The 20,787-nt window shown below is 42.2% G+C and overlaps 1 pseudogene; it reads right to left on the bottom strand.

Moving 5' to 3' along the window:
• Positions 1-20,787, bottom strand: part of LOC143640199 (VPS10 domain-containing receptor SorCS1-like) — a 74,016-nt pseudogene that overhangs the window by 23,374 nt on the left and 29,855 nt on the right.

The following is a 20,787-nucleotide window of genomic DNA, read 5'->3' as shown; positions in this document are numbered from 1 at the left end:
ACATTAAGGCAGAGGCCTGGGTGCTCCTGGCAGGAAGGCACAGGAGAGGCACCCCTGATCACAAGTGCAGACTCCAGAGAGATCCACAGAGGTTTTTTTTTTTTTTTCCAGCTCCGCCACTGTGAGACTCACCCATCACTTATCTTCTCACTGCCTATATTTCCTCAAATAGAAAACAGGGACCCTCACTAACTTCTTTATCTGCCCCCCCCCCCCGGCCATCATCCATGCTAACCCAGCTTTTTCCTTTGTCACCCAAGTGGAGATACTCTTCAAATCCACCAGTCATATTCTAATTATCAACCCAACTAGGACAGCCCTCAGGGGCTCCTGTTCACTTCTGTCCAGTACCAGAAGCTGATGGCCAGTCCTGCTCCATGAAGCACTCTGAGCTCTTCACTTGCTGTGCTAATGCTTCTCTTAAAAATTAGAAATATTACTCAATTTCCTCTTTGCCTTTTTCTAGCTTTCCCTTGAACTTATATCCCAGGGTGTCCCCCAATCCCTCTCTCTAGACAGTTCTAGAATCAATATTTATAATCCCATCTTTTCTCTTCATGGTCAGTCAGAACACACTGCTTGGCTCTTCACTAGGACTTTCAACAAATCTGTCAAAAAAAGAACTTGCCATTCCACCCCCTGCCATTTTCATTCTATCTTTGAGGTGACAGGAAGTAGGCCCTTCCCAGATTACCTAGCCTGAAGCCTTACACTCACCTCCTGTATTATGCCCTCCTCACTCTGTTACATGCAATCATCCTATGAGACCCTGACAAGTCCTCTTCCACACTAATGATCCTACTGGTTCCTTCTCACTTAAACATCCACCACTGAAATCCCAATTCAGTCTTTATGTGCACCCCATCAAGTTTTACCTGTGTTTCTCTGTGTGCCTGCCACCTCCCTCGGGATGTCTTTTCTCTGTCTTTGCAGATAGAACTCTGCTTACCTTTCATGAGTCATTTACAAATCCACACACTTCAGTACATTGTTCCCTAGTTTCTCAAGTAGGTGACTGTCTTGGAGCTACATTTTTGAAGCAGTCACAAATTTTTTATACATTTGATTCCTTATCGTGTGCCTGAAATTTTGCTAAGTAACCTATAGATATTGTTTTATGCAAAATAAATAAATAAATAATAAAGCAAGCAAGTATAGTTCCACCTCACTTGGATGGTAAAAAATCACATCACAGGTTGGTGCCTCAGGATGCTCACTCTGAGTTTAGTGTTCAGGGAACTTAGTAAGAAGAGCTTGAGAATAACACCTATGGGGTAGGGAAAGTTAGCAGGCATGGACAGGGGAGGAACTGAGCAGCCATGTAGGTCCAGTCTCAAAGGACCTGTGGGGAGAAAGGCTGGCCTTCAGAGTTTTTGTTGGTTGGGCTGAGATGGCCAGGACTTTGTGTGTATAACCATACCTGTCTACCACTCGACTGGAGCTACCCTGTGAGATGACATGATCCAGGACAAGGCAGGTAAAGCCTCTGACCACAGCTCCCTAGCAGCCAAGACAAGTCTCTCCTGAACCAGGATCTAGGTATGTGTCCTTATCTCCACCCCAGGAAAGATGGGTGCTGAGGCAGGTGAAATAGTGGCTCAAGGCCATTTAGGAAGAGGCTATGAGGCTTATAAAGCTGCATTTCACGGTGAAGCCTGTGATGGTAACCTGAACTCTAGGCCTCCTTTCTCCTGACAAACACACATACCAGCTCCCATTACAGCTGAGCACATGCTGTTTAATGCCTCTATTAGATTGTAAACTCAGAGATTAAATTAAATCATCCTCATTATAACAAAAATGCTTCCTGAATGAAATTTAATTAAAGATTTCATCATGATATGTCAATAGCAAAAGCCAATTTGATGAGGAATGGACCACTAATTTTATACCGAATTCTGTCACATAAATGAATAGGAAGAAAACTGCCAATAAACCGATTCTAAGTTGTACATTTTATAGGGATTGTTAGGGCACACTTGGCAATGTGTCCCTTAAGACTTAGGAAAGTAGCCAAATGTAATTGCTGATCTCAAAGACACGGTTCCAGGGGAACACAGGCTGGATCAGCTGCCTACTGGGATGGAGTAACTGGAAAATTTTGGGTACTAAAAGATATTACCATCCCCCCCACCACCCTGTCCTAAAGGATGCTGAGCAACACATTTATTCTTGTTTAGCTGATTATAATATGCAGCAGCCTTAGGAATACTGATGAGCAGTGGTTTCTGGCCTACTGGACAGCTGGTGGGAAGGAGGCGGCCCAGGGCATCTGACCTCTAGATAATGTGAAGAGAAATCATCCCAGAAGGCTAATCACTGCTGAGCTGGTGCCTGAGCTGGTGCCCACAATCACCTGGTGGGTTTGGATTGTTGCCTGGGATACTTAGGTGCCTAAGGGATCCCATGTCTCTAGAAGGTTGCAGAGTTAACCAGGTGGGCTGTGGGTGGGTTCATGAAAAGTTGTAAGTCATCTCGCTTGAATAGCAGAAGAAAGAAACCAATTGTCACTCCAGGGAAAGATGGCTCCAAAGACAGAAAGTCCTTAGTCTAGTAGCTGCCCTTCCTGGTAGCCATAGTGTTGAAGCTTTAATAATGGCATGCCTGGTGAAGCCATGGAGACAGAGCTGGACTGCAATTACCAGGAGACACATGAAGATCCCCCTTCTCTACCGCAATATGGCTTCCATCCCTGTTTCTCCTTGAAGAAAGACAATAGACAGCAGTACTGTGGAACAGTAGGAAACCACAAAATGGAGATTTTAGCCTTGAAGGTCTGAGCCTGAATTTGTAGTGGCATGACCTTGGGCAAGTTCCTTGATGTCTCTTATACCTGTAAAAGGAGTACAAGCTTTATAGGCTTATCCTTGGTATTTAACATTAAACAGTATGAAGCACGAACGGAAGGGTCTAGAATATTTTAAGTGCTAAACAAATGTCAATAAAGGTGATGGTGTGAGGACTGGAATGCTGAGAGGCTGATATGGGATCTCTTTTCTGACCAGGGTTCTCTGAAGGTCTTACTACAACACCATTTTCCATCAGTGATAATATGTGTTGGGAGTAGGATATACAGAAACTTAAACTGGTTTTCTGTGTGGGTTTAGAACCTCAGGAAAAGACAGCTCGTGCCTAATGTCCTGGGTCTGTGCACCTAGTCCAAGCAGCCACGGAGCTGCTATCCCACTGTGCTTACTCCTGCAAGTGGAGTAGGTCGGGGAAGATGGTACCCCCACAAAGGGTGTCTTACCCACTCTTCAGAAACATCTACTCAGGGAGGGATAAAGTGTACACCCTTGGATGCTCCTAGAAACCTCAGGAGATCATGTTGCATTACAAAACCTTAAACACTGGACTCAGGCCCTTCATTTCAATTCTGAAGCTTTGTCACCTATTGTCTGTGAGAGTTTATGAAAGTCTTCTAAATTCTCTGAACCTCAGTTGCCTCATCTATGAAAATAAAATAGTAATAGCTTCCTCTTGATACTGGTACAGGAGGGAAATGTCTTATTTAAGAGAAGCAGCACATATGACCCACCATCAGGTATGAGTCCTCACTGCACACAGTGGTGGGGCTGGCACCCAGCCTGCTCTTAGTAATTACACCTGCCCACGAGGACACTCTGGCGCATGCCCCTCCATCATTATGCACAGTGGCTCATCTTACACTAAAGGCCTCATCCATCGTGAACTCTCTCTAAGCAGAATCAACTCTGAGAGGGACAAGCACCTCATGACCCTCACGGTTGCTCTTTACCCTGGTGCCTGCCACAGGGCTGCATGTGGGGGCTCAGCACCAGTGACACCACACCTCACAACTAGCTTCCTGTGGCTCCATCTCTTTCCTGTCCCTTCTTAGGTGTTCTTCCATAAAGTTCTCCAAGAACAGAGAGAAAATGGGTCAAAATGAGAGAAGAACTCTTGGCACTCATTTCTACCAGGGACTTTTTGATGACTCTGCTGGTGTCCCTCCTCCACTCAGGAATGTCCAGGTTGTAGTCATCCAGGTTTGGAGAAAAGGACAAGCGAAGAGAACGGAATTCCTCTGGGGATACAACAGCAGGTGGATTACTGGAAGTCAGGTAGTTTAGTAAAGCAGCATAAACTTTGTATTTGATGCAAAGCCCTCATGGAGGGTCCTCTCTCCTTTCACACTCACCAGAGAAAGAAAATTTTCTATCCCTGTCCCTGGTATTTCATTAGTTTCTTACTTTATAAACCAAATTCTAGGACTCTGGCTCACTCCTAGCTCTATAGACACTGACTATTATCCCCAATTCCAGACTTGGCCTTCATGGATACTAACTGACCTTTGAGCTCGGAATACATGATATACTTATGACCCCAGGGTCTTTCCCTGTCCTCTTTCTCCACCTGGAATTCCCATTCACCCCACTGTCTTTCCACAAAGCTTTCAAGCTCTAGTTTAAGTTTTCCTGACTGACCATTCTACCAAACCCCAAACATTTTAATTTTTTAATGAAACTACTATGTTTTTCACATACTTTTATCATTTGATTGTATAATAATAGTAATATAATTATATACTTTTATTTATTATAGTTACTTTATCTTTTGTCTGCAAAGAAGTTTCATTGAAAGGAATGTTAAGCTCCTTATGTTGAGGACTGTGTTCATTTTTTGTGTAACCCCTGAATTAGGCCTGGGTTCATCTGCATCCTCCAGGAAATGGGTTGGGGATTAAACAAGCAAAGATTTTATGAACAGAATCATCTTTGGGAGAAAACAAGGAGGGACCCAGGGGAGGCATGGTGAGCCATCAGCTCACAGGCCTGCAGAGCTGTTAGATAGAGGAAGAAGGCTGGTGACTGCCCTGCAGCATGCAGAAGGCTCAGCAAGATGACTGGGAGATGTTGAACCAAAGCTGACCTGCAAAGGAGTCCCCTGTGTCCCAGGAATGGGCCAGCCTCAGTACCTCTGGAACCCCCATCACTGGCTGGGACCCAGCCCTAGAAGAAGAAACCAGGCCCAGGACAGTGAGGAATTCCAGAGCACAGCATCCAGGGTTTGTCAGTTTTGCTTCCCAGAGTTGGAAGTTTCTAGGGTGCATCTTTATGGCTTCTATACCTTAACACAGGGCAGTGTTTGCCAAAGGACACACCCAGGTAAGCTCTCCCCTACAACCTGTGAGTGACTCCACAGTGAAGTTTAGATTCTTACCAAGCCTTCCTGTTCTCCCACACCCTGGTGTAGACTTACTCTCCTACCCCAGCTCACCTCTGCCTCTCCACATTACAGCATGTAGCTCTTCTCATTATTCAGTCTGCTAGCAGACTTTCTGACCAACTGACCTCAGGAAGCCTCCTGTTCACCAGCCCCAAGTACCCTCCATCTCTGGATCCTGTTTGTCTTCTTTATACCTAATATTATCTAATTTGTCTTCACTACATGTCTCCCTAACTGGAATGTAAAATGATTAAGAACAGGGACTATGTTCCTGGCTGTGAGAGAGTGCTAGAACATAGTAGGTTTTCAATTATTATCTCTGGGACATTTAATTAGTAAATGTTTATTGAATAAATAAATGGTTAAATTATAGCGAAGGCTCTCTGTTATTTCTATGTTTACTTCTTCAGTACACAGTACTTATTTTAAGCATGTCCGTGGGTTTCAGTTGGGGCTAAGCGATTTCACTGGTATCAATTATAAATTCAGGAAACATAAAATCCCCCTTGTGCACTTCCTAATGATGCTCATGGGTTATCCAACACATGCTTTGAAGATGCTTACATTATAAAATGTGAATTTATGGCAGTAACCTGATTCCAAAGACATATTTTTCAAAGCTTCACTATTTTATGAGTCACTGGTCACCTAGGTGAATATCACTGATTCAGTTCTGATGGAGAATAACAAAATGCATGTTAATTAGCAGCATGGTAAACCGTGGCACTGAAGATGCACCAACTGAGTCGTAACTTTGCAGCTCTGATGGTATAGATTTATGTTACTCTCACTTTCTCTGCACCTCTCACCAAGCTCTAGAGAGTTATCTACAGGGGACAGTGTTCACCTTAGTGAAAGGACATGGATGACACAGCTGCCTCCATGATGATGGCTGGAAAAGTGGTGATGGTGTGGCGGAATTTATTCAATAAACAGGGGCTGCCTGTGGGAGGACATCAGGCAAACACCAGAAATATAGCTCTTTTGCAGGTGCTGAAAGAGCATTTGCATTTTTTATTTAAAGGCAAACCCATCCCCTGGAGAAAATGAATGGAAATAATGCAAACTAGATTTTCTTTCTTCCATTGTATTAGGAATTCCATTCTATTCCTTCCTCAGCCAAATTTTGTTTTATTGTGTATGTGCAGTGCTGGGGATTGAACCCAGGGCCTCCTGTATGCTATGCATATTGGCCAAGCATCTGCTACTGGGCTGCACCTCCAGCCCCTCCATTCACTTCTCTGTGGAATTCCTTCTTCCTCTGACCATAATGGTATCCTCTGCCCTTTGACTAAGCTTTAGACAGGTGTCTGACAGGAGGCCCCTGACCTCCCTTTCCTTGAGCATTTACTCTAAATAACTTGCAGCTGTAATCTCTTTCTCTGCCCCACTGAGATGCTCAAGATTCTAATCTGCTACAACTCAGGAAAGGGTTCATTATCATCAAGAAATAAAGGTTTCCCTGTCTCCTTGGCCATGAGGGAGGATGGGAAACTAACTTCCCCCAAAGGGTCATTCATTTGAGCAGAGCACTAATCACACTGAAAACTCCATGTACTCCTCAATATCCTCCAGTACTTTCTTATTAGCTAATCCCAGCATGTTGGGTCTTCTGCCTTTTGTTTCAGTGGAGTTCAATCCTGCCTGTTTAATTCTGTCTGGTGTGATTCTCCCTTAATAAGTCACACTTGTCACTAAAAATTCCAAATCCTGTGTAGACATCTTGGATAACTCGTTTGATTGAGGATGAGTTAAGGATGGTTGGTGGCTCAGGAATTTGGTTAAAGAAGGAGGAGACCACTTCCTCTGCTGAAATCTTTAATGAAGAGAGAGAGAATGCATTTTATGTAAAGTGAGTCACCCTCAGATGATTCCTTTGAGGAGACTGCAGAAAGAGGAAGAAGGAACAGCAGCGGGGTGGAAGGTGCATAGAAACTTGCCCTCTGGGTTCAGAATCCTTACTCTGTTTATTCATTACACTTATCTCATGTTTGCTTACCTGTAAAACAGAGATAATTACAGATTTTTTTCTTGTCGGTTCAAAGGATTCAATAAAACAGACCATATACATCAAGTGCTTAGAACAGATACAGGTGGTAAGTGCTTCATCAGTGTTAGTTATTATCACCTTCACCATGACCACTTCTGGTGAAATGACTTTAAACCAGTACTCATCCAAATTTGGGTCTCAAGTTCCTATCTGTAAAATGACACCTGTTAAGAAAAGGCCAAAACCCTTCCAGATTTAAGGTTTTCTTTGTGATTCTAATGAGGAAGCTGTCCATACACTTAACCAAGAGGACATCTGTCAGGCTAATGGCTGAGTGCCATTAGTGCAGCCTGTGACATCCAGAAGGGGCAGAGAGAGGAAAAAGAGCATCCGATGGAAAAGAAACTGAAGTTAGTCAATCAGGGTGATTTCAGACCATGGGCCCTGGGACTAGGTGGTCTGGGTTGGAGGTCCAACTCTACCTCTTACTAACTGGGGCAAGTTACTTACCTCCAGGAGAAAATGACTAATAATATCACCTTCCTGGTAGCAGGCTTGATACAAAGAAGATTAAATGCATTAAATGCATTACTGGGACCAAGAAAAGAGGTGGGGGAGGAAAGAGAAGCACACAGCCACTCAATGGCCACCTGGAGGAGAAGCTGTACTCACTGATGGGGCCTAGTTAGGAAATTCTCAGCCCTTGTTTACTTCCTGCTACTATCTGGACTGATCAAGTCTCTTCAGGAGGAAGGGAGAGAAGAAAAATCATAAAATCTAATTCCTGGCCGGCCATGCATGGAATAGTGTCCTTGGCCCTTGGTTCCTTGACATACTTAAAGTGGCCTACAAATGATTTTCAGGTTTTGAACATCAAACTGGCAAGAGGAGAAATGAAAAAAAAATCCGACTCTCCACAGAAAGAAGAAGTCCCAAATTATCTCACTAGCATCAATTAATTTACAGAACTTGGGTCCTTGCTGCCCTTTCTCGTCCTGTCTTTCTCCTTCCCACCTTCTTGTTCTCTCTTTTGGCACAGCATATATTTTCCTCACCTAAATTTAAATCCTCTTTTCCAACTATTCTGTGATACATATGTACCCCTTCCATATTAATATTAAATGTTTGCCTTTTTAACCCTCTCCTGATAACACCTTGTTCATATCCACCTGAACAGCTTTCTATGCAGAAAAAAAAAACTTACCAAAATGGTATCAATCTGGATGTATTGTTTTTATATCCCATTTCCAAGCAATGATCACAGTTTTCCATTTCAGCACATTTTCATTCCATCTGATGCTTTGACCACATTCAATTTCCCAGCTTGATCACAAAATTGTTCCATACATCAGATTGTTCAATAGCCAGTCTACTGCTACAAGTGATATCCACTTATGACCCTTCCTTTGTTTTGCTTTTAGTCGAGTAGAGGGTTTTTTGTTTGTTTGGGTTTTTTTGTATTTTTTTTAAATGCTGACTTTTGAAAGAGATTTTTAAAAGTAATTTGATAATGGAAGATTTCTCTTAAAGTTGAACTTTCAAAAAATGCCGCGGCATTAGCTCTTTTCTTTTAGAACTGGTTTTAGCTTTTCAAATGCTACCAGCATCTCAATTGAAATGAACCGGCTTTACTCATAATGAAACCCAGCCTCTTCCACTTAAGGTGAGTGAGCCAACAGTCTAAGTGCTTCAGACCAACTTCAAGAACATAGAACAGGGATGAAGATGTGGTTCAAGCAGTAACGTGCTCGCCTGGCATGCACAGGGCACTAGGTTCTGTCCTCAGCACCATATAAAAATAAAATAAAGATGTTGTGTCCACTAAAAACTGGAAAATAAACTCTCCCTCCCTCTCTCTCTCTCTCTCTCTCTCTCTCTCTCTCTCTCTCTCTCTCTCTCCTCTCTCTCTTTCTTAAAAAAAGAAAGAAAGAAAAGAAACAAACACAGAACAAACTCCTTCTTGGTCCTGTGGCCACAATTTTGTTGGTGAATCAAATTTCCCTAAAGGAGGAGACCAGAATCATCTCAGCTCTTTCTCAATTGTCCAGGTGAAAGTCTAAGCCAGAAGGATTTCCAGTGCTATGGTACCAGACATCCTCATCTGAGCATGGGGGCAGGGACAGATCAGCAAAGACAGGCACTCACCATATACTGCAATGGTCTTTGTGTCCTGCAGGATGGCATTTCCGGCAGAGACCTGCACTGTAATGGTGTTCATTCCTTCTGAAGTAAATTTGAATGATATGCTTCCCTCCAAGGTGATCAAGGGCTATAATAAATAGGAAACAGAGCAAGCAGAAAGCTGCTTAGTTAAAGTTGAAATAGCCGTGAACCAGCTGGTCAGTAACTCTGCAGGGGCTCTTCTTGGTACACTAACATGGAACTTTCTATGCATCCCCATCACCTGAAATGCAGGCCAGAGGGGAGGCTGCCTATTGCAACAATGGCCCCACGTGATTCTATCCATTTTGGGAGGATTGGACACCTCTCTCCTGGTATCATCCTGACTCTGGCCTGGAAAATCAACAGGTCTTTCTTGTTGATGGGTTACATGTCTCTCTTTTTTCACAATCTATTTTGATCAAGCACATGTTTTAATCCAAGCACACTTTCAAATCAAACAAGAAAGGGGATCTCTTATTAATCTAAACTTAATAGCAGCCACAGAAAATCTATACTTTGCCAAACATTCATCTCTAGGGTCTACCATTATATGAAATTCCAATGGAACACAGCAACCGTGGACACTTAAATTGGACAATAGATAGGGATGGGAGGTGTGGCGGCTCCTGGTGAGAATCACCATCAACAGTTTCCTGGAAGTAGCTTCCGTGAAAATAAGTAATTATTGGATTGTGGTTTCAGGACTCAAGAAAGAAGAAAAACAAGTATTGGAGAAGTGCTGTAAAATAAGCAGATGCTAAGTTTCTAGAAGAAAAAATTATTAATCTGCTGACCTCCCATGACTCACTCCTCACAAATATTTCTTTCCCATCTTAATTAGTTCTAAAATCAAAATTCATTTAATTCCATGTATGGTAAAGGGCAGACTAAAGTCCAGCATAAGAATTATTTTTAATAGGCTTGGTTGAGAATTTTGTTTTATATTAAAATTAAGAAAAAAAATAGGAGGCAGAGAAGCAAGTTGTTTAGGGCTTTCACAGTCTATACCAGCTTTCAGGCAAATAGCATTGATTTCTCCTTTCCCACTGGGGTCAGTGGGCCCAATGGGCTACATTTGCATGCATAGCTTCAGAAGAAATCAAGGAGCTTCTTTTGTACTCTGTTGTGTCAGCAGTGGGGGCAAGAGCTTCCATCCCTATAAGGCTTGCAGCAGGTCTAGGTGCAAGAGAGCTCTCCTCCCTGCATGTGCACAGCTATGTTAAAGCCAAAATTCAGTTATCAAAATCACGTTTTTACTAAAATGAGGTGTATAGCATTGGAAGAGCAAAGCCACAGAGGGAATGTAACTCTTGGAAGATGATACAGTGTCCCTGTCCAGGGAGGTTCATCTGAGTGCCCTTTTGGGAAGGGATGCTTTGGGCCTTAATCCCACTATTTTACTGACATTTGGAAGTATTTAATCTTCCGAGAATGGAATGAGTTCAAAACTGACAAAGACCATGCAGCCTGGAGGGCAGGAAGGAAAATGAATAAAGGGAGCAGAAGGCCTGGGATTTTGCGTCTCTATGAAGCACCTAGAAGAGATTGGAGGAAGCTACTTCTGCTGTAGCAGCCTCACTCTTCTCACCTGAAAAAGTAAGGACTAAGAGTAAATGAAGGTTAAGGTCTCTACTGGTTTTAAAATTATTGCTGACTTTTGAGTACCAGGATATTTATGGAAAACATAAAAAATGAAGCTGACCTAAAGAAAGGATCATGTCTGATTTAGGATGCGAGATCATTTTGTGTGTGTGTGTGTGTGTGTGTGTACATGCATTTATGTGGCAGTGGGGAGGGGGTTGTAATGGATATGGGTTGCCTCTTTGTAATGAGATACTTAACATAGACCGCCTGCTGGCCCTGAAGCTAGGGCTCCCCCTGAACTCTTGCATTCATAAGCCATATTCCCTTCCATTTGGCTTCAGCCAGCATAAGCTGAGCCTCAGTCACTAGCCCTGTACAGAAGGCAGACTCACCTCTGTGTTGTTTCCATACACCACACATAAGTGAGGGTGAACACTTGGCTGGGCCACAGCACTGCAGTTGCATTGACCTCCTTGTTCTTTGTGGTGACAAAGGGAAGAGATAGGTGCACATGCTCCAAGGGACCTAAAACACAAGAAAAAGAGGGGCCATGGAGAGGGAAGAGCTTCAGCTGTTCTGCCTTCCCTGCTCTGAGATAACACATATTTACTCAGAAGCCTCGCAAACATCACAGCCACCTTCCCTAAGGGAAGTGCCTGGTGCTCTCACCACTTTGGAGAACAGAAATATATTGCAAACAAAGTAATTTTGTCATTTTGTATTTACAGATCTAACTTCCAGGTCTATAACCTGAGTTATAGATGTGTGAAAGTTAAAAAAAAAATTTACAAGTAGTTTATGAAGTCCTTAAATGAACAGACAAGATTTCACAGGGAGATGCAAGGTCTTTCCAAGAGATTATAGCCTTGGTGATAAACCAGAATCATGGGGACCTGCCGAGAATCATATTGGGGTGAGAAGTATGCAAATCCCCAAATCATTCCACAAGTAATTTTTCTTTATTATTTTTGCATTTCAAAGGTGTGTATAGGTGTGCCTGTGTGTGTGAGCATGTGAATGGGAATCTGCCTGGTAAGCATGGAACACACTATATTTGGGGCTGAGTTAGGCTTGCCCAGGAAAGAGGCACACAGAAAGGGCTCTGTGCCAGTGTGCTCCGGGCTTTGGAACATGCCCCTTGGTCTTGCCATCATTGATTGTGCAGATCTTGCCAATGCCACTCACACTTTTCCCCCAGCAGGCATACCTTTGCCTTCTGCAGGGCCTGTGCTTATACACCTTTCTCACGGCCCTGTCAGCCTTCAGGTTTCGGTTCCAGCATCACCTCCTCTGTGATGCTCTCCCTGTCATTGTGTCAATGACAAATAGGACACCTTGTTAGTGAGTCATAGTCATTAATTCAATCAATAATTCTTAAGCACTTGTCATGGTTTAGATATTGGGCATCCCCCAAAAGCTGATGTCTGAGACAATGCAAGAATTGTTCAGATGCAGAATGGTAGAATTGGGAGATACAATCTGATCAGTGAATTAATCCACTGATATTGATTAACTGGACGGTAACTCTGAGCAGGTAGGGTATGCTTGAAGGAGGTCGGTCATTGGGGTGTGCCATTAGGGTTTATATTTTGTCCCTGGGGAGTCAAGATCTCTCTGCATCCTTGTTGCCAGATCCTGAACTACTTTCCTCTGTCATGATGTTCTGTCTCATCTTGGGCCAGAGCTATAGAGTCAGCCATCTATGGACTGAGACCTCTGAAACTATGAGCCCCAAATAAACTTCCTCTCTTCAACATTGTTTTTGTCAGGTCCTTTGGTCACAGTGATGAAAAAGCTAACTAAACAGTACTGTTAGGTATTGAGTATAATCTTAGGTCCCAGAGATATTTAGCACTTAATAAGCTTAGGTAATTTTAAGGGAAAAAGTTATTGAAAACATAAAGCAGGGCTAATTTTGATGGAGTGGTTAAAGAAGCCTTCTCAGAAGAAATGATGTTTGAACAGTGGCCTGGATAGAGTGAAAGATTATACCAAGTGTCTGTTTGTGATGCTCCAGTATAAAGACCTTGAGGAGAAGATGCGCTTTCCATGTCAGCTGACCAGCAAGGATGCAAGAACACCTAAGTGGAAAAATGGAGGAAAACGTGTAGCCGAGCAGGTCCATCAGGGTTCAAGGACACACAGCACATTGGCCTTGTAGGCTCTGAAGTACATATATATGGGCTTGTATAAGTTTATCCTTGCATGTATATACATTATACCTCCATAAAAGTGTGACATTTTTCAGATTTGCCTGGCCTCTTGTCTTTACCTACTTTTCATGGGTATAAAATACCTGGGGTTTTGCTGTCCAGAACCCTAACCATTAAGCATCTCTGTTCTGCACAGAGGGTGAAGTCTTCCCTAAAGGAGCCACAGAGTAAAATTCCACCCTATGGAAGTCCCCAGTTGATGGTTCTGCTCAAAGAGCTAAACAAATTGGTAGATGCTGCTCTACATATAGGTGCCTGCGATGCACAAAAGGGACAGCAGGTGGCGCTGAATCACTCCATATGAATATTCCTGGCAAGTTGGTTGAGAGAATTAGGAATTACTTGGGTGAATTGGGTTTCCCTATCCTTTTTTTCTATTGCCTTCCCATGCTGCAGGAAACAGCTGATGTCTGTGAGACTGAACATTTTGTGTGTGTGTGTGTGTGTATACACGCACACTGACTGCTGTGATCTCCCTTTAGCATTTATGTCCTGAAGACTTCTGAATAGTTAATTAAATATTGCAAATATGTAATATTCTTATGTATCTGAAGTGATTTTCAAAAAGACACTAGAAGAAGTAAAGGGGATTTGAACTATAAGGAAGATATTCCAAAATCAGACTTTCTCAAACTTCAGCATATATAAGAAGCATACTACTGTGTTCAAAGCACACTATGATACTACATTTCCAATTGTCTTAATTTAGAAGGTTAGGGATAGAACCCAGAAAAAGAAAATTACTATTTAATTTTGAGCAACTGGTTCATTCAACCACACTTAAAAAAAAAAAAAAAAAAAAAAAAAAAAAAAAAAAACCTGTTCTGATTTGGCAGTCAATATAATGATGGCATGATAGTTGCAAAGCCACATGTTTTTTTCAAGCCATATGGATGACTTTACCCTAAAGGTGGGGCCAGAGAGATATCTTCAAATTGCTCCTATGTAAGGGAGCAGTTAAGGAAATGGTTTGAGGAAGAACTAGAACATCTACCTCATCTTCTTTCACCTCCCATCCTGCAAGTTTGCAAAGTCTTCAATGTTTGTTTTTTTTTTTTTTTGCAAGATGGTTGTGATAGGGCAGCTTTCTGAGCAAAAATCTGCATGCCCTCTAAAATCTCTGCCCCATCCAGCTGAAGGCAATGGTGGCCGCAGCATGTGTCTCATTAGTTTGCAAAACAGCAGAGCACAGTGAATACTATCCCCAAGGAATTTCCAACTGTCAGCCTTCAACAAATTACCCAGGTGCTCTGTGAGAGCAGAGCAGCTGGCCCATTCCTGCATGCATTAAAGCAGGAACAAGGGCTCCATTTGTTTCTGATGACCCTTGCAAACCCATATTGAAAAACCTCTGATTTGGAATAAAATCACCTTTCTGCACTGGAGAGTGGCGAGAATGTGTATGTAAGACAAGAAATTGGTTTATTGGTTTTCTGGAGTTGACCGATGGGGGAGTCAGTGGGACAGGGGCAGAGAGGAGGTTAGCAAGCTTTGTGGCTAGTTCTGTAGCTAAGAATCCATGAAGTCCAAATGCACATGCTACTTTAAGATGATGGAAAACCAAATGTTGTTAATTGACAGGGTACTGCTTGATAGATCTTTTGAGAATAAGATGTGCTTCCATTTGATAGAGAAGAAAATCTAGGTTCAGTGAGACAGAGTAATATGACTAGCATTTGGACTTAAACAGCACATCAGAAACTCTGACCAGTACTTTTAAAAACCTTTCTCTCACAAAGCCAACTCTGTCCCCCACCTGAACTTAGGCACTAAAAATCACTTACTACACCTCCCAGGCATTAGAAGTTTGGGAGTGTGACTCAGTGCTACTCTTATTGTGACTTCCTTTTATTGTAAAACAGAGCCAAAATCAGAGAGCTTCTCCAGTCTTTGTTTTCTCTACCTGAAAGGAAGGGCATAAGTCATTTATTATGGTACAGATGTGAAAACAGACAAAATGAGTTTAAGGGCATAGTAAAGCACCCCAGAGACTTTAGAAGAGGTGCTGAGCTAACGTGTCAGAACCTGTGGACCCTGCTGAGGTGTGGGTATTAGGTTAATGTGAGCTACAAACAGCTTTAAATGTGATCCTGCATTAACACAATCTGTATATAAGAGTGAATTCTCATCCCCAAGGCCAAGCTCAGAAAGGGGTTCCATTAGTATGAGGAGGTGGGCTTACCCAACAACTTCACCCAAGAGGAGTCTGAGAGATTAAAGTCAGAACACAAACATTCAATCACAAATCATCTTCTGCTATTTTACCTGATCAACCAGGTTGATGGAATGAAAAAAAATGCAGAGGAACAAAGAAACTCATTTCTTTTAGAAGCCTTGGGCTTTGGCAGGCCTTAATCTTGAGCCAGGGAGGACTCAATGGGAGGCCCTGAGAAGCAGAGATCAGAGCCACTCCTGAATTCTAGGTCCAGAGTTGTACATGACTGGAGTGAGGTGCATGCATAATAAATACATGAGAAGTGGACTGCAGCTCCATTTCCCAAGGAGGGTCACTGTCTAGTAGAAATCCACCCTCACAGAACAAGTTGTAGGAAATGATAAGCTACTAGAAAGGCCACCATTCTCAGCAAATGGACTGTCATTTGTGTCACAAGTCATTTTTTTTGTTACCAATAATTAACATTTTTGTGGTGTACCTTCAGAGATTTTTAGATTATTCTCATGATCATCCCTTTATTGCCCTCAACACTGATGGACAGGAGGTATTGTGTCTTGGCTATATGAGATGGAGGGGATCCTGTGCAATGCATCTTAAACCTGCATAGTTGTGTAGCAAGGAAGCTACTTCTAACCTAAACACTCATGTGTCTTCAGGATGTCTGCCAAGTTATGGAGGGAGAGAATACCTGCTGATGGAGATAATTCCTGCAGCCCCATCCACTCTTCACACTGACCCTAACTTTAGTGATCAAGAACTGGAATTCCTGAAACTGGCAGGCCTGAGTCTGGGGCCTGGCTCTGTTAGGTAGTACATCAGCTACCTCAAACAATTCACTTTTAGCTCTGTCATCCTTTGCAAAGCAGGGTTTCTCACTGCTTCTACCTCATAGGATTGTTTTGAGAAGTGTGGTAATACACATAAAGAGCTTATAGTGCAAAGCCTACCTGGCATACAGAGGAAGAACTTAATAAAGTGTAGCCAAAGTGTGGGAGACAGTTAGCAAAGTGGGAACCCTGTCTAACTCTGTTTAGACCCAAATTAGGGAGTGTGTGCTTCCTCAGAGAACCCCAGCCATGAGTGTACAATAGGCAAAGATGGAGAAGAAGTAATACATTTGGAGTCTTCAGCAACCACACTGTCTCTTGAGCATCCCTAAATAGTCCTGTTTTTTCACACAGATTTTATATTATTCTTATCATTTAAAGACAGAGACCTAGATGTCACTTTCATTACTCTTATTTTGTTCCCTGGACAAGGTGCAGGGGAGAGGTATAGAGTATTGACAGGCCTTAATACTCTTTCTCTGGGGACTTGAAATTTGTACTAAGCCTTAATGTAAGGAAATTACTTTAATGTAAACAATTTTTCTAAGAACCAAAATGAGTCTGAGAACTGTGGGGGACAACTTCATGCATACGATATTTATGACACACAATATACCCAACATATTTTAGTTGTTATCTCAATACATCCAGCCGTGCCTTCTGATTCCTCAATGGGGAAAAGCTACAGCATGTCTTGGAACTCTTTCCTAGGGTAGCTTTCTTAACACTCAACACTCTTTCCCTCCATATCACCTTCTCTGGAATACCAAACCATCCTTAGAAAGTAGACCAGAAATCACATTAAAAAGAAAAAAAAAGGAGTGAAAATGTTAAAAGGATGATTTTTAGCAAGACATAACTTGGAAAACAGAAATAAGTGGCTAGGAGAGCAATTCCTTTGCCTGTGCTAGCTTGATTGAACTGTGCATTTCTTTGTTTCTGACCATTTGTAACCAAAGAGCTGGTGGTGGGGGGCAACTCATGCCATGTTTCAACTGAGAAAAGTTCTGAGTTTCAACTGAGTTCTGAAAATTGTCCAGATTCAGGCCCACACGCAGGTGCTATATCTCTGGGGTATCTGGAAGAAATAATCTCACTGCAGTTACAATTTCAAGCAATTCAGATTCCAAGATGGCACAGATTCCCCTCGTGGATTTTCTTCTTACTTTATCTCTACTTTGCCCTCTGACTCATTTCCTTTCCCCCCTCTGCTAAAATGTAACTCCTGTGTTTCTTCTGGATAAGAAATGTGGGATCACATTTTAAAAGGACATAAATTTAAGCTATGTCATAAGCCAACAACAGTAATAACATACAAGTTACATGTAAGTACAGGACGGCGCTGTCAGACCCCAGACTGTTGTCCACCTGCACGGTCACTCGGAAAATGCCCACATTCTGATATACATGTTTGATCCAATCTTCCATGGAGCTGAGATTGACGTAAGACACTGCAATGCCATCACCAAAGTCCACTTGGATGAGTGTCCGCTGGACATCACCCTGCAAAAGAGCTCAGAGTCAGCAGGAAGGGAGTCAGAGCTTGGCTGCACTTTCTAGGGGCCTGGGGCTTTGTTTTGGTCCTGACTCCTCCAACAGCTGGGAACATCTGTCTGTTTTGTTAGAATCCCTCCTGACACTCCCTGGAAGACAGAAATTTGCTAAGATGGATACTCTCCAAACATGTAGGGCACCAACTACCAGAAATTTCAAGGTTTGGAGATTAACAGTGTTTGATTATCAGGTTCAATTTGATATTCAATTACTCAAGAAGGCTTTGTTAACAGTCTTATCATCCAAATCAATAAAAGTTGCAGCCAGGTGGCTTCAAAAATTCAGCCTACCTGTTGTGGTCACCAGGTACCTCCTGCTTCTCCTGAATCATCCTCTTTGTTTCTGGTTCCCTAACAATTTTGGAGGAAGGGTAGAGGACACCTAGCCTGACATCAGATAGGACACTGAATTTTCTTAAAATTCAGTATTTTGTATTAAGAAAATGGTCTCATTTTAGTCTTCACAGAATCTGAGTCTGGATAAAAGAACAGGGACAGTTCAAATGCCTTGACAGATGAAGATTATGAAGTCTACAAAGGTTTCATCATTCACTCAGGTTAACACAGCTAGTAACTGGTGGACCAGGATTCTGACCTGGTCCTCTGGATTTTGGTTCATCCATTTCAACATACCACTGTGAGTAAAGTTGAAGCCCCTGAAGCTTGAATTTCAGTGTGTTATTAACAAGCTAGATGACTTCACACATGGGGTCTATCATTCAGCCTTCTTTGGTCTCAGTTACCAAATCTATGAAATGGACACAATACTACTACACCATCTTAACTCAAAAGATTTTTAAAAACATGTAGATAATTAGTAATCCATAAAGTGTTACACAAAAATCAATGACTATAAAAACAACACAGCTGTAAAAGACCTACAATACTTCTGCAAAGATGGACTAGGATTATATGACTCTAAATCTCCCATGAGCAGACAGAAGGTAAAGTCTCTAATCCAAAACCTCAGACCTCTTTAGTTTCTCAAGAAGCAAAGTTGCTTAGACCAAATTGGCAAAACAACAAGAACTAAAATCTTCTTTCACACAGTCCATCTTTATCAAACCATGTTTCATTCTTTTTGATAGTCTTTCCCATTTTCAGATAAAAAGAAAAAGAAAAAAATACCTTTAAACTAGAAATGTCTTTCTGATTAAGTAAGGTTTATATGGTATCACATTTTTTGAAAAGGCCAAATTTAAAAGCTGATGGTTAAAGGATTATTTCACACCAAAGGAAAAGCAGTTCAAATCCTATGAATCTGTGTGACCTACTCTTCTGATCTATGCCTAACCGAGCACTGTTGAGGGGCACACAGCAGCTAACGCTCATTGAGAACCTAGTACAGCTCTCAGGAAACACACAGGCCAAAGTCCTCCCCTGGAGTGGAAAAAGAAACTCGACTCAAAAGTACGAAGCAAACATCCACAAGCTCAAGCATTGTGCAATTACTTGAATTCCCTTCACTAATAAATATAAATGTCAACTAATCTTGCTAACTTGTCCTTTGCTTGGGCAACCAGAGTGGACTAATGAATCCATCTTTCTGCTTCTGGTGAGTTTCCATTTCCAGGTCTTCCGGGTTTTTGACAAAGTGGTTGGGAAGCCAACCCTAGGTGTGTGCTGAGGGGAAAAGACCACTTTTTGAAATGAGGGTCCGGGGTAAATATCAGGGGTAGGTGGGGTTCTCCAGGGCATTCAACAAGCAGTGGAGTGGGAGAGGGAGAGAGACAGGCTTTGTGGGGACAAAAAAGGCGTCAGACAGGGGCCATCGCTTACAAGAGGACGGAGGGGAGATTTCCACCTACAGCTAACTCTGCTTCATTCTCCCTTGAGAGAGAGACAAACAGAGAGTGAAGGAGAGATAAGCCACCCACAGAACCGGCAAGACTAAAATGTCAGCCAACATCATTTCAGTCTACATTGGTGTGAATTTCCTGTTAGGTATTCACTATTTTCCTTTAGTTGTCCTTGACTTAGACCTCTTGTCAATTACATAAACCCCTCCAAGTTCTATCTGTCTGGATTTCATGTGGTCCTTTGGCTTGATAATATTCTGACATCTTGATTTATGATAAAGTTCTCTATGCATACAGTTGGTGAAAGAAGGGAGTTACTCAATGTTTACATGAATGCACGATAAGCATCTCTAATGGAAAATGTTTTAAATATTTTAAAATGTTGAGGCCCAAACACTATCTAAGACCACAGCAGAATCAGGTTCTTAGAAGATCCATTTACCTATCTAGATGTATGTACATATATCTAGATAGACATATATCTAACCTTAATATACATATATATCTCCTAAACACACACACACACAGTCTGCAGGGAGGTAAATATTAACCAAATCGACAATACAAACATGGCCTGAGATTTCATGAGCTTCCACATCATTAGTGAGATAAATGCATTTTAAATAATCACACCAGAAAGAAAAAGGCATGAAGGAGTGTCCTGGGGCATGGTGAGTTCATACAGTAAGGAGAGCTGCAAAGCTCATAAACTGGGAACTTCAGGGAAGTCTTCCCAGAGAAAATGATAACTGAGCTGAGAAAACCTGAAGGAAGAAAATAAATTAACCAAATGAAAAAACTGAGTGAGAGAGTGGGAGGTGAGGGAGGCGATGAGAAAGAGAGACGGAAGAAGAGTGGAAGGCTCTGTGGCAAGGGGAGATGGTACAGTGGAAACAGGTAAAGGAGACTGAAGAAGAAAGAGTTGACAAGAGCATCTTGTAAAATGAGGCTGGCGAGGAGACACAGGCCTTTTGGGACTTGAGGGTCTAGTTTCTGAATTTGACCTTTCTTCTAAGAGCAATGGACAGCCATTGAAGTGTGCCAAGCAGAAGTTTGGGGTAAGATGCATGGTGATAAATGATCTCTCCACTACCATGTGGAGGATGAAATGAAGGGGGTCATGTATGCTGGGAAGCTAATGAGCAGGCAATTTGGGGTAGATAATGGCAGACTGAAAACAAAAGCTGCCTCATGAAGTTACATGCATCTCTCTGAAAACTAACTCACAAATAGTTTATTGGTGACATAATCAATTATTCCGAGCATTTAACAGCAGTATCTCTTATAGATATTTT

Source organism: Callospermophilus lateralis, unplaced genomic scaffold, assembly GCF_048772815.1.
Source record: "Callospermophilus lateralis isolate mCalLat2 unplaced genomic scaffold, mCalLat2.hap1 Scaffold_1341, whole genome shotgun sequence".
NCBI lineage: Eukaryota > Metazoa > Chordata > Mammalia > Rodentia > Sciuridae > Callospermophilus > Callospermophilus lateralis.
This window is presented reverse-complemented; position numbering and strand designations above follow the sequence as displayed.